Source organism: Parasteatoda tepidariorum, chromosome 7 (genome assembly GCF_982258835.1).
Source record: "Parasteatoda tepidariorum strain Cologne lab strain chromosome 7, Ptep-v5.0, whole genome shotgun sequence".
Lineage (NCBI taxonomy): Eukaryota > Metazoa > Arthropoda > Arachnida > Araneae > Theridiidae > Parasteatoda > Parasteatoda tepidariorum.
This window is the reverse complement of record NC_141761.1, coordinates 91,259,908-91,282,794: the sequence shown is the minus strand read 5'-3', so window position 1 is coordinate 91,282,794 and position 22,887 is coordinate 91,259,908. Positions and strand designations below refer to the sequence as shown.

The 22,887-nt window shown below is 29.6% G+C and overlaps 1 protein-coding gene across 2 annotated transcripts in view; it reads right to left on the bottom strand.

Moving 5' to 3' along the window:
• Nucleotides 1–22,887, bottom strand: part of LOC107443883 (voltage-gated inwardly rectifying potassium channel KCNH6) — a 398,302-nt gene that overhangs the window by 327,472 nt on the left and 47,943 nt on the right. The window lies entirely within an intron of this gene.

Sequence of the window (22,887 nt, the reverse complement as noted above, 5' to 3'; positions counted from 1 at the left end):
TCTATTGACTTCACAGATACCGATTAAAGAACAGCGTGAAACAAAATTTAATTATCATGTATTGCATACGCAAGATGATATCTAGGAACGAAGCTAGAAACTACGTCTGACTTAAAGGGAAAAAACGACAGAAAAAAGAAGAAAAGATCATTCAAGGACATCAAAGAAGGAGAAAATATTTCAGGCATAATTATCGAAATGTATGCTACCGACATTTTCGGTAAAAAAAAAAAAAAGTAAAAATAATATACGGTATTTAAGTCATTCATTTGGTCATTCCATTCATATGATAACGATTTACCGGAAGATCTGGTTTTTAAAGTTATAGTTCTTGTTACCATACAATTAGTAAAAAACACAAAACGTAAAAATAAATTTAACCTAATAAATAATTCTAATACCATGATCTAGAGCAGGGATGGCGAACCAATGGCACGCGTGCCATTTATGGCACCCGACACAATATTTTGGGCACGCCACCGATCACATTTGTTATTACACAAATGTTATTACACTATAAAACATATGTAACAATTAAATTAAAATTCATAAGAAACACAAAAAATAATAAACAATTATTAATAAAAAAAATTAACAATTAATGCTAAAAAAAGCAATTAATAACCATAAAAAACAAGCTTACAATGAATAACTAGCAAAAAAAAAATTAACAGTCCTGCTTAAACTAACATCTTACAACCTAAATATAAGTTATTTGTCATATAATCTGCAACAACAGAAGTCACACTGATGTTACTTTAAGCTGAATTACGCGTATAACTGAGACACAGTAAAATGTTTTGTTTTTTTTTCAATGTAAATAAAGAGTTTTGAGTTGATAGTATTTAGTATTATTATTTTTCCAATAATCAGGAAGTCAAAATTATTTGACGGCACGTCTATGACCTAATAAAACATTTTTTTTAGGAAAAATGGCACGTTGGTGTATAAAGGTTCGCCACCCCTGATCTGGAGTATCATGATAAAGTTTACAAATTTTACCGCTTTTACCAAATTTTATCACATATTATATAATCCATATTTTATGGCTAATTTTACCCAAATCCTTGCAAAAACGCTTCTGCGAAAAAGGGTCGAATTTTTTGGTGTTCCCGAAACACCAGAAATAAGGTAAATTTTATCATATTCCATAAATTTTAATAAATTCTACAAATTTTATCATATTCTATATAGTTTTGACGATACTTTTTCTCAGAAGGAAAAATGCGATCAAAATGTAAATCCATTGTGGGAAGGGATTATTGTAAAAATACCTACTCCTTCAAAATTACTATTACTATTAAAGTAAATAATCAAAACAACATTTTAGTTTATTTTCCAAAACCCATCCCTCAAACTGTCTATAAGAAACAATAAATTATTCTGAAGTATCAGGTCATAAAATATTAATTTTGATTATTTTAACTTGAATTTAAATTTTCTAAAAGTAATATGCACTGAAAAAGCACATCGTAAAAACATCACAAGTAGCGATAATTTTTAATGTTCTAATGTCATATATATACTATCTTAAATAGTTGAAAAATATTGATCCCAACAAATGATCCCAAGAAACTGAATCAGTAAGATATTACTTGAATAAAAACTTCATTCCCTTCAAAAATATAAAAATTGGAAAGAATAGTCGACATGTTACAAGCGCTGAAAAACAGGCGCCCATTTTAAAGAAATTTCGACAATGACAAAATTATCTCCACCCCAGTCACATCAGCTCATCTTGATGTCCTGGAATCTTGCTTTATTCATATGAATACTGATTACCTTGTTAACGATATTAGTTACTCACCACCTCTCTACAGAAAGTGAAAATGTATGTTCCCTAATTTGCCTCTCTCGGCAACTGTGGGTTTTCTTGTTCTGTTTTCCTTCTTCTTTTTTTTTCTCTCTCGGCTACTGTGATTTTTCTAGTCTCATTTATCATCTTTATTGTTCAATTTTTTCGTTTTCAACTTTACATTTTATATTTCAAATTACTTTTTTGTCTTATTCACGTCTTGCAAGTCCTGAAAAAGAGCACCTGTTTTCGAGCGCTTGAAGCATGTCGACTTTTTTTTTCTAATTTGTATATTTTTGAAACGAATGAAGTTTTTAATCAAGTTGTAAGATTTGCTGAAGGAAGTAATTACTTTTTTAAAATATTCTGTAGTTAAAGTCTTTTAACTCATCCTCTAAAATTACCTCTGAAACATGAGTCTCTAAAAAGAATTCCTGCGTCCAAACGCTTTTATTTTTAGAAATCAATTTAAAAATCAATCTAGCTTGAAATCTCAATTTCTTTATCTCCTTCTTTTCTTCACCAATAATATTTTTTTAAATCTTTAATCATTCCATAAACTGTGTGTTACAAGATAGACGACTAATATTCAAATTATGCTGAGGAAAAGCGAAAACAAAATTCTTTCATAATTCCTTCATAAATCTCAGGATATGTATAGCAATATCTTTCAAAATGTAGTAGAAAATTTTACCCGACTTTAATATTTAATTTTTGTTTCATCCCATTCACGTCCTGCAAGTCTTGAAAAAGGGCACCTGTTTTTAAGAGCTTGAAACATGTCGATAGTTTTTTCCGATTTGTATATTATTGAAGCGATCATTTTTAATCAAGTTGTAAGATTTGTTGAAGGAAGTAATTACTTTTTAAACATAATCTGTAGTCAAAGTCTTTTAACTCATCCTCTAAAATTACCACTGAAACACGAATCTCTAAAAAGAATGATTGCTTTCAAACGCCTTTATTTTTAGAGATCAATCTAGCTTAAAATATCAATTTCTTTCTCCCTTTCTTTTCTTCACCAATAATTTTTTTGAATCTTTAACCATTCCATAAACTGCGTGGTTTAAGATAGACGACTCATATTCAAATTATGCTGAAGAAAAACGAAAGAAAAAAAATTCTTTCATAAATCTCAGGATATATATAGCAACATCTTTCCAAAATGTAGTAGAAAATCTTACCCGACTTGAATATTTCATTTTTTTTTTAAAAAACTTATCATAATGAGAAAGGAATCATAAATATTCAGACGCTCTCAATTCATCCGGATCATCTCATAGTTTCAGAAAAACCCATCGTAAAATTAAATTCCCATCGTTAGTCATCTTTATTACCAATGATTCAACTTTGTCGTTTTTCACAATTTTGACTAGTTAGAAGGGGGGGGAAAGGAAGAAAAGTCCCTAATCTAATATCATAGTGTTCTTAGAATCCAATATTTGATCGGATGAACCAGTGAAGAATTATAGTATAGAGACACTTAAGTATTTATTAGGGTGGACGGAAAAGTTCGAAGAAATGTCGTGTTTTACAAGTTAAGAAAAAAATGCTGAAATGATTAAGTCCTTGTCTCTGTCGCACGGAACCTCATCATTTATAAATTCGAAACGTTAGGGGAAAAAAAGTTTTTTTAGGGTCGGAGAAAAATTGAAGAATATTGATAAGCGTTGAAAGATAATTATAAACAGATAAAGTACTTTAAAGGAAAAGTTTTTTACGTATTTATTGACTACCGATAACATTAAAATAAAAGTGATGGATTTAAAATTCTTTATATACTGTGAAAAATATTGATTTAATTTTATTATGCTAAACTGGTAAATTATTTAAGTGGATATATTAACTGCAATAATGCCTTTTTCTTAACCTCTGCAGAGTTGCGTAAACGCACCGTTTCAAGGAATTTTTTATTATTATTATTAACCCTGTGACGAATAGTTTAATTTTACTTTCTGCTATTTGCAAAAGTTGTGAAGACATCTATAAAATATTAGCAATTCAATTGGAGTGAACTTTTTCTGTAGAGAAATTTTGAAACTACGCTAGTTTTTCAACTTGTAACGGTTATTTACAAAATTAATTTTTAAAAAATGCATAATTATTCCATTTGAGGTCAATCACATGTTTTTTGGGGAATTAAAGTTGCAAGTGGTTCAAATAAAATAAAAGTAAAACAAATGACAAAAAACTAGCGTTCAATTAAATGAGTCTTAATGATCGTGTCTTAATGATCGTAGTTTACGTAATAATGATCGTAGTCAATGAAAATAATTCCATATTTTATAAAATTTCTATGCTTGGCTTAAAATGGATTAACAAGGTCTTATTTTATACAAAATTATGCTTTTAAAATAGCATAATTTTATCCAAATGAGGGGTTCGAATCTCAGTGGTGGCTAATTGTTACGAATTCTGCTCCCTGCTCGCACCGACCACAGTGCTAACATAAAATATCCTCAGTGGTAGACGGATCATGGATTAGAGTCTCCTAGCCATCGGACTAGTCGTGGAAGGTTTTCGTGGTTTTCCCCTCCATGTAGTGTGTTAGTTCCATTGAAAAAGTCCTCCACGAAAGCTATTTTGGTCCAATGCTTGATCCAGGAATTTCTTTGTCTTTTGGGTTGGGTTCAAAATTTCAAGGCTATGGAGTTAAACATTAAAATTTGTAAACTCACAATTGGGTCTACAGTACAAATTTGGTTATATAATAAAATAAAATATCATTATTATCATCTTTGTTACTACTACTCTTTTTTTAAAAAAGATCATAATTTTATTTTCTTGTAATTATTTCATAACATGTCATAATTATTACTATTATAGTTTCATATTTCAATAATATCATTATTCGCTTTATTAAAATATCAGTAAATGTATCATTATTGGAATAATAACCCAGGATGGGTCTTGGCCTAATGAATGACATTTAACCATGCAGGTCTTTTTGCCACCAGTTTTTGCGAATTCCAGCCATCAAAGTTTTGATCTTCCACTAGTCCTAACTGCCCATGGGTTTATGCTTGATAATCTAAAGTGCCTACTGCCCATGGGCTTATTCTTGATAATCTAAAGGGTTATGCTAGTTGCATCTAAACGAGGATTATGCCTTACAAATCTCATTACTTTAAACTTGGTAAACTTTATTGCATCAATTTCCTTATAATTTCTGTAAGTGATATTTGATCATCTATAGAAATTACCATATTTATTCCATCAAAAACGGTTCGCATGAGTTTTCTTTAACAAATAGCAATATTAGTTTGTTTGTTTTTCTTTTTACTGATTTCTAGTGGTCAAGACTGAATGCATATAATAGCACAGTAATAGTTTGATATTTTTATGTATTATAATCTGTCATATACTGCAAGGTACTACAAATTTTTATAGATTTTATTTTAAATATTAATGCATATGAATGCGTATTTTCAATAATATTGCAGTTTTTTAATTACGTCACGCATTTAATATTACTTAAAAAACAGTAAAAACTTTTTTAAAGCCGGTGTTTCATTGTTTAAGATGGCAAATCTAATGACTGTTGTATTAGAATATTGAACACCTACACTGTTAGAATTTCCATTCTAAAATTATGGTAAACTGACCGGCAGCAGGCTGCCCATTCAATTAATCGTTAAGTTTACGATGAAACACATTTTTACCTACGGTTTTGAAACCATTAACTACTATAAACCATTAACTACTACCATTAGAAACCATTAACTACTACCATTAACCACTAATACAAAACTAAGCGGTTTTTCAACCATTTGCAACTAGCATGGTTTCAAAAGATCCCAAAAGAAATTTAACTGGTCGTACGAGCTAGGCTTTTCGTCAGGAATGGTCATTGGAGTTAGGCTGTGGCTGAGTTGTGTTTTATCAAATGAACCAGGAAAAGTGATTTAATTAGCTTATCTGGTTGTAAGAGATAGGGAATACTGTACTCTTTTGTATTAATCAGTTTTATGGTGCTGGTATGTATGCGTGAATCAGAATATTGTATTCTAATCGATCAGGGTCACAAATTAGAGAGTGCAGGCAATGGAAACTTTTCCTGTGCTAAAGAGAATGGAGGAAATATTGTGATGTCAACGCAGGGACTCGAACCTCCGATCTGTCGGTCACGAGATTAACAGATTAGCTCTCTTGGCTATAACATGTATTCAGCTGCAAGGAACTAAATGGTTTCAAAAGGTGGACCCAGTTAGTGCAATAAAGGTCTGGTCGTTTAACCATACTAGATGAAAGCAGTTAATTTTCGATTTTTTAGCAGTTAACAGTTTTAATACCATCTTATTTAAGGTAATTTGACTGTTTTGTTTGAATATGGTGAAATAACATTTAAATAAATTATTATTTGACCATTTTTTCCAAGAAATTTCTAACAATGTAGTTGCATTAAAAATTTACTTTACTTTTTTAAAGCATGCCTTAGAAAAAAGCTGTAAAATAATTTTAGGTAATATAACTTATAAAAAAATATTTTACTTTATTATTATTTAAGAAAAGTACTGATTTCCCTCTGTGTTTTAGTAAACTGAAATCTACTTTGACTCCAAAATATAGGTTCACATTTGCAATCGTTATCTAAATTGCAAGATCGTAAACTTTAAATGATCTAAAAAAGGCAATAAAGAATCGATCGTTTTACTGAGGAAATACATTGAGTTGAAAACTTTTCATGAATTTAGATAATGAACATATTTTTCTATTAGTTTAACGGAAAATATGATATTGATGTATTGTGTACTTCTTAAACATATATTTCATTATAGTGTAATTATGTAGGAGTTTTGAATTAAATTTAAAATTATCAGCATAAAAAGTTAGTAAAATAACTCATAAAATACCAAACTTTGATAATTTTCAATAAGTTCGTGATAAGCTACTTCGAAATTATATTTTCAAAACGCAATCACAATTAAAGTATTAGTTTTAAAAAGAAACAAAATTAAATAATCATGAAATGTGAAGTTGCAGTTTCAAAAAATTTTAAAGTAGCTCTTAGATTTTGAATTTTTAACATTTAGATTTTTAAATACAAATCAGTCATAGAATTCAGTTCTCTGGTAAAATAAAAAGATTTTTATACAAAAACGTAATTTTTGCACCAAAAAAAAATGTTTTATAAAATGTAGGTAGAATATAAGAAGTGTAGTTCTATAGTGTTACAAAAAAAATATACCTATTTTTAATTGCCTTTTTTAAACATGAAATTTTTCAATCAACTTATAAATTACTCAGCAATTCAAGCAAATTCAACTTTTAATTAAATTATTTTTATGCTTGAGATCATAGAGAAAATTATCTGAAATATAATTTATATATTTTTTTCTTTTCCTAGAATGAAACAACTTCAATAAAACTAATAATAAAAAATTCTCTTCAACTGTTAAAAATAATTTCACATTTTGACTTGAAAATTAATTTCCAATTTTTTTTAGCATTCATTATTCGCTTATTTTTTCATAATTAGATTTTAACATAGTAAAAAACAGTACATAAGATTTCATGTAAGATTTTTGCCTTCCAATTAATATTTTCATGTGGACTTAATTTTAATAGATATACTTGTTCATGATTTTAATAGATTTTGATATCGTTCTTTTCTATTCAAATTGACATTCTCAGTAAATTATATTTCCTTATTAGAAAAAAATAATAAATAAAATTTTGTCTTTGATTTGTCAAAAAATGCACTGTGTATGATTTTAAAAATTCCTATTTTTTAAACTTTTACGTTAGAACAGTAAGAAAATATAAAGTAAGTAGTTTACTCTTGTTACTATGAATAAATTATTTTCTCCTCAACTAAATTGTGTCAATATTATGTTTTCTTCTCTTGACTATTATCTATATTTTCTTTCACTAACATACTTGAAAATGTCACTATATTTTTGAAAAACGTTATAACATATAGGAACTTTTCAAAACACTTTTTTATTTGACAGAGTGACATTTTAAACAAGAAATAAATTTCAAATTCAATTTCCAGATTCGAGAATATAGTTTACGTTCGTAAATTTTCCTTAGTAACTATATTCTAGTGTTAAATGGGGGAAAAATTGTCTAGTCTGAAAAGTAATATTTTTTTTAAAAATTTGGAAAACATGGAGACGATTCTACTTGTATTTTCGCCTTATGTAAGGAATATTTATCATGGTCGTGATAATTTTTTAATTCGAAAGTATAAGTCGTTATTATAAAGTGTGCTTAAAGTCTTATAGTTAAATTTTTTTAACAACTTTAATGTGAATAAATAAGAATTTATTATGAAAGAAAAAGTGCACTAAATTATTTTGATCGAAAAAGTTTTCTTTTAAAGAAAACTAGTTGTTGGCGTAGAATGAATGTTTTGGCTGTATTATTACTTAAAAAAATTAATCCCGGACACATAATGTACGATAAATGACAAACACTATAAACTTTTGAAACTTCAGAAATAAAACTCTCATTTTTGACCATTCAGAAATCCCTGAGCTGTATTTCGTTTTACTTTGAGAATCATTTCGTCACGAAATAACGTAATTTCTGACAAAAAGAGAACCCTCAAATGTATGATGAAAATGTTTCCTCCACTCGAAACTAAATTGTAGGTAAATTATCTCTCTGCTCTATTTGTACTTCTTGTGTTGTGTAGCAGCCATAATTTTTTTCTTTTGAAAAAAAAAATTAGAAAGACGAGATATTTCTTTAATTTTGACGAAATTTGTTTCTTCGGAGAAATAAAGATAGTTACTTCGAAAAATGCACTGTGCTTGATAGTTCTTATTAGATAGTTATTTCGTCACTTTAACGAAATATTTGCTCGAAGCATATACCAGGAAACGGTGTCGTCAAAAACTGGAGAAAGTTTCATGAAATTCGAGAATCCATTTTTTAACGCAGTATATTTCTCTTAAATACCAACTTCTATATCATTTGAATTTCAAAAACTAAATCAATAAAATATGGCATTCTAAAAAAAATATTTAAATTTTAGACCTATAAGTCATAATTCAGTGTAGAAAAAAAAATTCAAAACTAATTAGTATTAGGAACAGTATAAAGACATTGCAGTAAGTTGGTTTGAATAGATTATGACCACAGAACAAATTATGAAAGGGATTTTCTGTATTTACCGTTTTTGGAGGAAAAATTAAGCATTAATTAGAAAACAGATGAAAAAGCAATTCAGAGACGAAAGAAAAGCTACAACTGGGAATATATTAGATTAAACGAGATTGAACCATAATATTATATTTCGGATTTCCTTTTGCCTTTCCCTTTCAGACTGGGAAAACAATTATCTTCGCTATAGATAGAAGAATGTTTTTACTACTTTTTCAGGCATTCAATTTCTGTTTTATTTCTCTTTCTTGTGAGCAGAATTAGAGAATCAAAAACGTGAAAGGCTCATATAAAATTTGTTACATTTTCGAAAATTCAATTACTTCGATGAAAATAAATAAAAAAGGAGAGCGTATAATAAATAATAACTTTCACTTTTATCATAAAAGTGTAAAAATGACTATTTTGCAACTTTTTTCGCAAAACATTGAGTTTTACTTGGGGAAAAAATTGCGAAATAAGCAATTATATTGCTTTAAAATTTTGAATTTCTAAATTCATTTTTATCGTCGATTTTTAATTTAAAAAAAAAGCTAAGTTATCAAACACTTGTGAACTTTTTTAACCAAAAACAACATTTTGTAATTATTATCAACACTGCTACATGCTTTTGAGACTGTTGATCTATATATTGATCAAACTTACTGAAACCTTAACATGGTGCTCCATGGAACCATATTATCACACCTCTTAAACCTAATTACACGATAGTGCTCTTCAATTTGAACAAAAACATGTTTCAGTTTAACCCCTAACCACATTCTGAAAAGTATGGTCAAAACTAACAAAATAAGGTAACAATACAGTGCTTCTGGCTCTATGAACACACCATAAATTCGGTAATTTTTACAAAAGCGCTTTGGTAATATTTTTATAATCATCATTAAACAACCGAGCCAATTTCGCGTTTACGACTACTAATGTTTAATTCCGTGTAATTTCGAACCCAATCCAGAAGACGTGGAAACTCCTGAATCAAGTATTAGCGAAATTTGCTTTCGTGGAAGTCTTTTTGATGGAACTAACTTACATTTACGTTGCATGGAGAAGAAAACCATGAAAACCCTGACGACAAAGGGATTCTAACCGATGACCATCTACTACTAAATATTTCACATCACTGCGATCGGTGCGAGCTGGGTGAGGAATTCGCATCGACCAGCCATCATTGGGATTCGAACCCGGTTCATCTCATTGGAAAGCAATCGTTGTATCCCCTGAGCCACCATGACTCTTGATAGTGAATTTAGAAAAGTATGGTTTTAAACTAAATAATAAAATTTGGTAAATGTAGTAAAATTTGGTAATTTTATCATAATACCTTTGAGCATGGCATAAAAACCATTTATTCGGTTCAATTTACTTTTCAGTTTTGTTATTTCTACTAAAAGTGTGGTAATAAGAGCTATAATTTTTTACCAGACTTCTCGCTAAACCTATACCGCTGAATGATTTAAATACCATATATTTTATTTTTCTTAACCAAAATTATGTTGTTTTTTTATACCAGAATTGTCGTTACCATTCAGTACGATAATTTTTACGAGAATTGTTTTCTCCATGCAGTATTTAAACACATTATGCTTTAAGGTTTAATGTAAGTTTTAAGGTTCAACGTAAGGTTTAACGAATATTGTTCAACGATGAAACAATTTTTATGAGAGTTTACATCAATAAATTCTCAATTAATACGAGTACTTGAATGATATTTCTTAAAATTCGTACTCTAAAACTGATCTTCTCAGTATTCAAACTCTTATAACAAAATTCTTATAAATTTTAAAAACACTATCTATCAAAGGAATTTCTATTTAAATTAATTTTGAGCGCTTGGCTTTTACATCTAAATTAAAGATGCAGTTAAAATTCTTTTGAACCTGCATCATATTTATAAACAGAACATTAAATTTTAAATGCTTGCATTGAAAGAAATCTTATGAGTTAAAATGCATTTTTAAAAGGAGTTTGAAGCAAGTGAGGATTTGAAATGTTGCAAGATTGATCATTGCAATTTAAAATTGTGCCCGTAATTCTAGAAAAGTCAAGCGTTTTCAATATTACTAATCTGGTTAATCTTCTTACTAGTCCAGATGATTTTTTTTTTATTTAAATCTATGTTTTTAAGAAGTAAATAAGTATTTAAATAATCCTATAAGATTTAGAATACTCAATAGTATTTTGGTAATTCAATCACTTTTGGTAATTTTGGTTTAAAAATGTTTGAAAAGGGAAATGTTTGTGAAAGGAAATTTTATCAAACTGCATAGTAAACAATGCCGAAAATGCCGTCATAAGCCTCTCGGGGTGCTCCTTCATTATGAACTCCTTCTTTGTGGACTTCTAAATAGATTATAATAGGAAAGCGCAACTAGCCTCATACGATGACATTTTCGACGTATGTTCCTAGGCCATTTTAATCCTGATGATATGGTTTAACTCCCATATGATAAATATGTCATTTTGAAAAAAAAAATCTGAAGCTTTAAAAGCAAAACTAATTTCAGGTTCAAAATTCCCATACCCGAATTAGGCCGAAAAATTTCCCCGGTGTTATTCATTAAAAAAATTTGATTTCATAAGTTGGGAACTTATGAAATCAAATTTTTGACATGGAAATAAGATTTAAGTATGTCAAAGACATAAAGTAAACTTCCACATCTGAGTTGAGGAGCATTCTGAAAGAGGACTTTGAAAGTTTCAAAAACATTTTAATAACCAAAAACAAAAACAAAATAGAGCGAGAGTTAGATTCTACTTCAAACATGTTGTTGTTGCTTATGTTATTTGCTAATACTAGCAAGCCATCTTGAAATCAAGAGTCTTGAATTTTTAATGCAAAGGGTGTGCTTTTTGTTTTTTCAGTGGCGCCACCTATAGCCAAAAATATGACTACAGCCACATGTACGTCACCACTCATTTTACGGGAAGAAGCCAATCACACTCCATTCATTCATCCACTGATCGTAATTTTGACCTGAACCATAGAACGATCAGTCACAACGACCAATTCAGTACACCCAGAGGCATTGATTTGTTATGAGAACTTGAAGGACTTCTTAACTCCAACAGTTTTAACACACACCAGCCACCATTTCTTCGGGAGTTGGCTGCATTCGAACTCCAGTTCTCACGAACGCGAGCCCAACGTCTTACCCAGCTATTCTTCAGACATGTTTGATAAGTATGCAAGTCAGACACTATTTTTACAGTTTCTGAGATCCGTCCTGGAAATAAATAGAGCACCTACCAAACAAATTTCTTTTTTTTTAAACTGATTTTAAATTATTGTATTGAATTATTGTATTGTAGTACTGTATTGTGCAAAGTATTGTATTTTGTATTGCGTGAAGTGTTTTAAGAACATTCGTTGTTACTACCCAATAATTGCTTGATTAAAGCACTGTATTTTCTTATCTATGGCGTTCTGCTTTTTTGCATGAAGTGTTGCTTCAGAGCAATACAATTAATCCAATATTTACTTTTTGGCTTTAAAAAAATATGCTTTTTACCGACAAACTTTGCAGCATTGCTATAAAGCATGCTTTTCTGTTAACTACCTTTCTTCTTATTCAAGTTTCCAAGCCTATTTTATACTGATAAAATCTTGTTTAGAACGTTATCTCTTATGCAGTAGGTAAGTTTTTTTCTACTAATTGGTTACTAATTTTACGTTTATTTATGTAAAAATGAAATATAAAAATAATAATCTATATCGAATAAAATTTATTCACTTATTTAAAATGGAAACAGAAGGAAACATAATGCGATAGAAACTTACAATAAGTAATATATATATATATATATATATATATATATATATATATATATATATATATATATATATAAGTTCTATAAGTTCTATATAGTTCTATAAGTTCTGTTTTGCGGATATAATCGTGTGGGCTGAAGAAAAGATTATATCTTTTTTCCGGTTTTTTAAATTAACCTTTCTTTTTTTTTTTTTTAATAAACTGTTGTTTGTTATTTTTTTACTTATTATTCCCCCCCCCCTTTTTTTCATATGTCTATAATTTTTCTTTGTTTTATTCTTCATTTTGAACTTATCTAATGAGTTCTGTTTACTTGCAGCTTAAGCGCAATAAATGAAACTTATTGTTTTTCTTAACTTTCTTCATGTTTTCTTGTATTTATTTATTTATATATATATATATATATATATATATATATATATATATATATATATATATATATATATATTAAATGTAAAAGCACTTTTCTCAAGCAAAAAAAAGAAAAAACAAGAAAAAAAAACAATTTGAAAGTAAAAATTTTTTAGGCCTTTGAAAACATTTATGTATGAAATACACGGTAAAAATTGTAAAAGATTACAAAAATTAAGAAATGCTAACTATACTTATACTAATTGGCGTGATTATTAATAAAACATTAGTTTAATACTCTTTGTTTCGGCAAATCAACTTAAAATACTCTTGATTTCTGACATTTTGAATTAACGTTTAATAAGAGCAACAAAAAAAATTCTGTAATTCTTATCAGATGGTAAAATGATATTTTATTTCATCAGTTCTCAATTATAGATATAATTCCTTGCATAAGAATGTTCTCTGTAAAAGTTTTCTGTGCAAAACAAATAAGCTTTAACTTGATCACTTGCTTATACAACTAATAGTCATTTTGTCCGATATAAGATAACTCTTTTTCTTCCATTACACTAACTATCAATTAACTTTTTTGAGAAGTTTCTAGACATATTCTTCAGTCTTAACGGACAATTATCAGTACACTCTTTAGTAAAAACTATCTCAAGGCACAGAATTGAAAATGCAAATAATCAAATTGTCATTTGACTTTTTATTAACAAATTAAATACTTTAAACTCTTTCTTCCATAAAAAAAATGCTTTATGATTTAACTTTCTTGTCGGCAATTTAAATGCTTTTTTCTTTTATCCAAAAAGGTTTCGTAGCAAAACTAACAATTTTATCTACAAATTAAATAATTTCAATAATTTCTGTTAGCTATAAAGATATAATGGAATTTTTACCTGCAATTTAAATACTTTAAATTATTTCTTTCATCCTAAAAAATATTACGCTTTAACTTTTTTCCGGCAAATTAAATACTTTTTTTTATCGAAAAAGGTTTTATGATAAAACTTTTTACCGACAAATTAAATAATTTAAGCCATTTATATTAGCCATAAAAATATCATTTAACGTTTTATTGGCAAACTGAATATTTTCAACCAGTTTCTTTCTCCAAAAAGACATTATTAATTAACTTTTTACCAAAAAATTAAATACTTTAAGCCATTTCTTTCATGCAAAGATTTACTATGGTTTAAATTTTTTACCGGCAGCTAAAATAATTTGAATTATTTATGTAATCCATAATGTTACAATTCAACTCTTTATAGTCAAATTAAATATTGCAAACTATTTTTTTCCTCCAAAAAGACGTTATGGTTTAACTTTTTACTAGAAAATTAAATACTTTAAACCATTTTTTTTATCCATAGCGATATTATGATTTAACTTTCTACCGGTAAACTAAACATGTTGAACCATTTCTTTCGTGTAAAAGAGTATTACGATTTAAATTTTTACGGACACATTAAATACTTTAAGCCATTTTTTCATCCAAAACGATATTATGCATAAATGAATTCTAACTTTTACCATAGCAGGGAAATTATTAGTTGTCTTAAGTATAAATCAAAGAAAAATATCAAAGAAAAGGAAACTCATATTCCCCATGCACAATAAGTAAGCTTTTCTTTGAACTGTCGCTTACATAAATAATGATTATTTCACCATTATCTTAAAAAGTCGGCTTTTTTTTCGTTCCTTTCTACAGTAACAATTAGTTTTTGACAAGATATCCTAGTCGTATTCTGTAACCTTAACAAACAATTCATGTGTCTGCTTTTTCAGTCAAATCTCCCTCGAGACATACTAGCCAAATCTTTTGCTAAAGGATAATCTTTCCTTTTACTCGACATTTATTGCTATCTTTTCTATTCGGTAGGATCTCAACAGAGCAGAAGAAGTTAGAGACGAGAGAGAAAAAAAAAGAGAAATAAGAAGAGAAAAAAAAACATGATATAGCTCATTAATTTCATCGCGTGGAATATACTTTTTTTGATTAAATATCTAAGTCGTTTAGTTGGAAAATAGTTTAAGCATCCTATAACGTAGTGTTGATTAAAATAAAAGTGATTAGTTTCTTAAATGGTAAATTAGCAACTTTTTTAGACCATTAGTTATCTTAGCATAAAATTTATTTTTACTGTTTGACTTTTTTTTTAAAGATATGATGAAAACGAGTTGCTGATTTTTTTGTTTAACAGTAACCAAACGTAAATAATACGTTTTTGATGGTTGAACTAACATAATTTTATTGGTCAAACATGCGACAGTTTCATTTAGTATTAATAATAATTCACTGAAATGTATGTAGGAAAGAATAAGAGGTGGTGATTGTTTTAAACAATAGTTAGGCTTTAGGGGGGATTAATTCGTTGCGAAAACTAAGGCTGCAAATTAGCGCAAACAACTACTTAAATGCATATTTTCCTTAAATAGCTACACTTTAATGAATTCATTTGAATTGAATTTAATTAAAAGGAGCTTGAAGTCAAAATTCCCGGAAATAGAGGAAATCTAATAAGTCAACAATTAAATTCGGAGAATTTCTGAAGATTTAGTTCTGTTTCTAAATTTAGACTTCTGGCTATTTCTTTACCCTTAATTATACCAACTAATAACATTTAGGCACATATAATAAAATTATTTTATACAAAAACATTTTACTAAAGCAATTTTCATCGATAATAATACTGTCGATTAAACTTCAAAAACTTTACAATTGTTGGCATAAAACTGTGTCAATTGTTTGCCTAAATCTACTAAATCATTGCATTATATATTTAAGTTTATTATTGTAGTTTAACGCTGGAAAACTTTTTTAATTATTAATCAAACATATAATTTCGTATTAACCCCTTCATTCTCACTCCCGTGAAAATGACGGGGTGAGGTTTCGCCCCCTATTACTCGCTCCCGTGATATTTCCGCCTGGAGTGTTTAGTAGTAACGCGACAATAAAAATAAAACTAATTCATTTCTTTTGCCCGGAAAACATTTCGTTTTGCATTTTGCACACCAGATGGTAGTACCAGAAAATTTTTAAGGTAATTGTAGATAGTTAGTTTATTTTAAACTAGATATTGGCACTAATCAAATACTTGTATATGTGATATGTGATAAAAAATAGGCCCTTTTATGAACGTTTTCCTGAAAATTACCCGATCGTTAAAGGATTAACTGAAGATACAAAAAGTTCTGTAAAAACAGTGCTTAATATGTATTTTAAGTCGCATTGATAGTCGTATTTTAATATTTCAGCCGGGAGAAAAACAAAAAGACTGCAGAAATTTGACATATTACTTTTGGAAGTGCCTGGGTTAAAATATCAAAACCTGTTTAATTACACGAGAAATCAGAAAGAAGCTGAAAGATGAAAATTAGAAGCACATTCAAGTTTCAACCTAGAATCAAACTATTTGTCAGTGGGATTACAAACTGTAAGACAAACAGTATGATGATGCGTAGACAAATTGTTATTAGTCAGAGTTCAAAACCGTTTTTGTTTTTTCCTCACTAAGAATACACTTATTCTACCTGTATTGTTCTATGCAAGTGAAGCATGGACACTAAACGCAGACACTCAGCGTACTCTTGGTGTTTTTGAAAGGAAAATCCTTAGAAATATTTTTGGCCCAGTACGGGAAAGAGACTGTTGGCGAATCAGATACAACTTTGAATTATATAGACTCTATGGACAGCCACAAATAGTGCAGGTCATCCGAAGCAATAGATTAAGATGGCTTGGCCATATCTGGAGAGGTTCAGAAAACAATGCAGTACGAATCACCACCTTCAAAAATCCTTCTGGATCTCGGGCCAGAGGAAGACCTCCAACTAGATGGCTGGATGACACTAATAAAGATCTCAAAGTAATAAAGAATAACAACTGGAAAAAAGTCGCCATGAATAGGAGGCGTTGGAGGCTACGCGTGGTTGAGGCAGCCAAGGCCTGTAAGGGGCTGTCGTGCTGAAGAAGAAGAAGAAGAAATCAATCTGAGACTCCGACATGCATTTTTTACTTCATCCTTTGAAAATATTCTAAAGTGCACGTTAAGTGAGGTTATTACAGAACATGCTATATATGCAATCGCAAGGTGACTAGAACCAAAATTAACAAATTAATTACACTAGGGAACAAATTAATTAACTGAAGGTCTTGCATACTTTCGTAACCCTGATTTTAAATCTGCATTCGACTTCTCTCTCCAAACAACAGTTTTTTTTAATGACGCTTTTATTCTGCTTTTTTTATCAAAATGTTTAAGTTTAAAAATGTATATAGCAGAGAATCACATAAATTCTGCTACAAACTTGTAGGAGGCACATCATCAGGATTAAAATGGCATAGAAACCCATCCCTGGAATCACCGTCATTCGCCACTAGACCACTTCCCCTATTATGAACTGTTTCTTCGTGTGATTCTAAACAGGCCATAATAGGGAAGTGTCCCTTGTCACGTCCTTTAACATTTTCTGGGCATAGGTACCAATACAATTTTAATCCTGATGATGTGCTCTAATTCCCCTGGAAGTTTGTCGCGATATTTATGAGACCGCCTGTTATAATAGCATTTATAAAATAGTACTTTTCTACAAAATATATTTTTTAAAAATATTATTTTAAAAAATATATTTTTAGCTTTATAGTAGCAAAACTAATTTCAGATTTCAAATCCCCACACCCAAAATAGGCTAGATGAAGCATTCGTATAAGCGCAGCAAAAAATTTGTTACCTGGTGTAATTTAATATAATTTTTATCAAGTATGATTAATTTAATTTTACAAATTTTCTATTTATTAAAAATGTCGAATAGTTTCAGATATGCATGTAATGATTTTTACAATTTAATAAAGAAAACAGAAAGAATTACAAATGGATTTTGAATAGTTCGAAGCCTGTAAACATTACACTTCCTACAACTCTAGTTACACAAATTCACTTCCGCTATTAAAGAACTGGAAGAAAAAAAACAGTCCATTAGCAGAAAGAAGCCAACAAAGCCACAACATTCAAAGAGGAAAACATCGCCTTGGCATGCTCTTGATTCCATTGTTTGGCTGTAGGTGGGACAGAAAAGAGATGACTTCGAACTACATTTTTAAGATCTCCAGCCCCGAAGTCTGCCAAGAGGACTCGATGGATTGTTCTTTTTTTAGTTATCATAACTTTGAGTGCCACTTTTTTTTTCATCTCCCATTATACTTACGTGCACTGGAGATCTCCAACAATAGCAGAGGACACTCGGGTGTGAAGAAATCTAAGTTCGTAAAAGGGTCTGAAGATGATTTTGAGTAGGTGAAAAAAGAGTAACAATTAAGAATAGATACAGGTGTTGTAATATCGTTTTTAAACCGCCAAGTGAACGCATCATTAAAATAGTTTAAACTATATCCCCATATCAGATTAAAATAAGTTTTTTTTTAACTAATTACTTAAGGATTCACAAACTATGAAATGCACTGACACTGTTATGTGAATAAAATGAGACTCGTTTGGATTTTATGACTCTTTCCTAAAAGCGGGAAAAATCATGATCTTAATGATATTTAATTTTTATTTGATAACCTCCGTTGAGAAGCCAATCCAATTTTGAGTTTATAACTATCTATGTTGAAATCCGTAATTCAACATCCGTAAATGGATTAAGCAACGAGACAAACTAGACTTCGTATAAAACTTTTTGACGAAACTAACCCGCATTTGCCTTACTTGGAAAAAAACACGAAAATTTCCCTTGGTTAGCCCGATAACTACGGGATTCTAATCCATGATCCATCTACTATTGACGATGTCTTATATCACCACTGTGGTCAATGCGAGACGGGTGCAGAGTTCGTACCAACCAACCACTGATGGGATTCAAACCTGTGTATCCTCATTGAGAGGCGAACTCCCTATTCTCTGATCCACCTTGCTCACATAAAAGATATTTTATTTTATAACCGCCGTTGAACAGCCGACCCAAATTTGGGCTTAAGACTACTAATGTTTAATTCCGAAGCTTTGTGATTTTGAACCCAATCCAGAAGACAAGGGAACTCTTGGATCAAGTAATGGGAGAATTTTGCCTTCAGGGAAGTCTTTTTGATTAAAACTAACTAGCATTTGCGTTACATGGAGAGGATAACCACGAAAACCTCCCACAATTATCCCGACGGCAAGAGGACTCTCATCCATGATCCGTTTACCAAAGAGGATATTTTACGTTAGCACTGTGATATGTAACAGCCGGGTGCTGATCGAATTCGTATTAATTAGCCATCGTTGAGATACGAACCCGGTTCCCCTCATTGGAATTGGAACGCTCTATCCCTTGAACCACCACGCCACATTAAAGATATTGTTATTCATATAGGCTTGTAGTTATCCAAAGAACAAGACGCATGAAAATATGAAATAATATTAGGTTAACAGAAGTCCCGTAGACGGCAGCAGGGTAATGGCGTTCAACGCTGAACTCTACAGTAATGAAATAATAATGTAATGAAGTTTTATGTATAAAAATGAATGTCAACCTGTCTGTCCTTTATAGACTCCTAAGCCATCCGACCAAAAGTAATGAAATTTGGCATAGAGATGGTTCGAAGCACAAGGAAGGTCACTGTCGACATTAGAACATTCTACGGCGAACCATTCGAGCAAAATGAACGAAAAATTAAATGGAATTTTCTGATTGGTTAAGCGTTATCCAGTGTTTTCAATTGAACTGAACACGATTCAATTTCTCAAATATTTCAACAATAGCATTGATGATATTTGCACGCTTATTAGCTCTATTTGATCAACAAAAAAAAACTTATTACACGTATTTTAATATTTAATTTTTTTTGTTCGCCATGCCAGATAAATTCAATGAACAACAAAAACCTGGTGTAAGGCTCTGCTTTAGTGATTCAATTCAGGGACTCTAGCCTGGCAGCTTTTGTAGACTAAATCACGAAATGAATATTTATAAAGTTATCTGATAGCACATGTTATTTATTGTAATTCTTTTAAAATGTTTTTCCATCAAAGTAAATAATTTAAAGTTAACGGTTACTGAATACTGAAATGGAAAAAAAATTAGTTTTATAAAAAATAACATCATTATTGACACCAATGATGCTTAATTTTGGTAACATATACATATTGAAATAAAAAAACAAGCGAAATACTAAAAAGCAAAGTTAATGGAGAAAAGATACTATTATTTGCCATGATTAATATTATTTGCCATATTATTATAGGTACCGATGCTTAATTAATAATTATAATATCCATTAATTGAAATTAAAAAAATACGTTTAGCGGAACTAGTGAAAATCGCCCCACGCAGTTGACGTTTAATTCATTTCTGGTAAGATGTATTGTATTATACGTAATACAGACAAGTTCCAAATATAGTAATATAGGTATAAAGTATTATATTTATATATTTGATGATTGTTGAAACTGCACCGTTACTGAGCAGTTTTAATATAAATATTGTAGACATATGTGTCTTATGGTCCCTTGAAAGGGACATGTACCAGATAAATTTACTTGATAGTGGTAAATTCTAACTATCATGAGTTAACCGCGAGCACGAGTTCACGCCAAGTGATGCTTAATAGTTTTAATCTCTATTCTGATAGGAGGAAACACAAAAAACGCGTTTTGCTTAATATAATAATATAAAGCTACCGTAAAGGGCAACAAATAATAATAAATTTAAAAAATTAAAATTATTTTGACTTTATTAATTGTAGAGTTTAGAGGAAAAACCATGTAAGTGATATTTTCAGAGAGGCAGTAATCAGGGTAAGAAGAAAAAAAGTGGCCTACAAACTATTAAATGAACTGATTTATTAGAAGGGACTAATAATTTTAAATCTATTTTATTTAACACTGCCGAATTTGAAAATAAAAAGCATGCTAAAATGTTATTTTGGGCTAGTTATTTAATGTGGAGCAGTTGCATGCGTTGAAAACTTTTTGTCAATGTAGTTGAAAATTCGTGACTAGAAAACTAAGAGATTAATGAAGTCAACAAGCAATCGGAAAAAAATTTATCATTAATAATTAAAAGAATACGCGCAGAAATAATCATGTGGTCTTTATCGGTTCCTTTTTCTCCAAAAATTGTGCAGCCGAAAATTGATCTTAAACATTTACATTCATACTTGAAGACCTGTGAAATGATTTGTAAATATACTCCGCTATAACATATAGTTCTGAACTAGATCTTTAAAAAGTAAAATAATGCTTTTTTTTCTCGCACATACTCTCTTTATTATGATCGTTTTTCTGAAGAGAAGACTTTACTTATAACGTCAACAATGTGAATTCATTGTCATTTTCTTAATGTTATTGACAAGAAGGTCTGGCGTCTATTCATATTTAAAACAATGATGGTCTATAATTTTGAAATGTATATTCCCTATTTTGTACCCTTTTTAACATAGAAATGCGAATTTTTCAATTTCCCACTAGGTGGCGCTGTAGGATTATACACGTTGTAGTACACGTTGCTGTAAGATAACACTATCTCATAACGATGCAAATAGTCTCTTCAGTACAGTTAGACTATATTTTCTTTAACTAATCCTTCAGCGTTGAAAATATGCTAAAAGAATATCCAAAATCATGCAAGTAACGAATTAAAAAATTGGTTTACATTTCAAAAATGTTAATGCCTCATTTTTTGAGACACTAAGGTGGTTGACTGAATAATTCATTTGTTAAGAAATAAAAACAAAAAAAGTTCTCATGTTGTTAATATTGCATTAGTATTTATTCACCAACTTTTAATGCAACAATTAAACTATTCTTATTTCTTAAACAGATAAACTAGAAAACTCACGATAGCTGCACATGACATACTTTGACTCTTTTTTTAACAGACAGGTTGTAGTTTAACTTGTATGAGTTTTTTTTCTACTTTCACTATAAAAAAATATTAAAGTCTATTCTGTTAATAGTTTTTAATGTAGTCTCTAGTATACACTTTCCAATACATTTTCATTTTAATATTAGACTCTTTTTTTCACTATAATGAAGATTTAGTCCATTTTATCAAAATTTCTACTCATAAATAAATGTAAAGGTAAGGAAACAGGGACAAAATTTCGAGAAAAGCCTGATTAATGGTCATATGCCAGAAACAGAGCAAAGACTTAGGAATGATAGTCGCAACTGTCATTCAGGTCATCTAAAATAAATTATTTTTCCCCTCAATAAAATAAATCTAAAATAAATTATTGCTCCTAATATTTTATAAAATCATTTGTTTTCTTTATAAATAATTTACCTATACTTATCAGTTGCTATTCTATAGATAGTAGTTCCATTTTGAGTTGTCTAGGCACTCTATATATATTATTATTATTCCTAAAAAAGCTACTTTTCATTTGATTTCAAAAAGATGTAGGGTTCAGAGTGTTAAAGTTTTCTTATGTGTATATATATATATATATATATATATATATATATATATAGATTATAAAAAGATATTATATATATTCCGACATTTTTATAAAGCATAGTTACTTTTATGCTTTATAAAAACAATAGAGATGGAAGGACTGTGTGGATGAGGATTTTGCCATCCTAAAAGTAAAGAACTGGAAAACAATCGCTGGGAGAAGGGCAGAATGGGAAAAGCTTCTGAGGAAGGCCCAGGCTCACAAAGGGCTGTCGTGCCAATGCTGATGATGATGATGATGAGTTACTTTTATAAATTTATCAGAACTTTTTATTCCTTACAAATTCAAAACTCTACTGTCTACTTCAACATCGTTAGTTTAAGTACACTGTAAAAAAGATTTTTTAGTATATCTTAAGAAAAAAATGGTTGCAACTACCTTTCTCCAAAGCGGTGTATTGAATG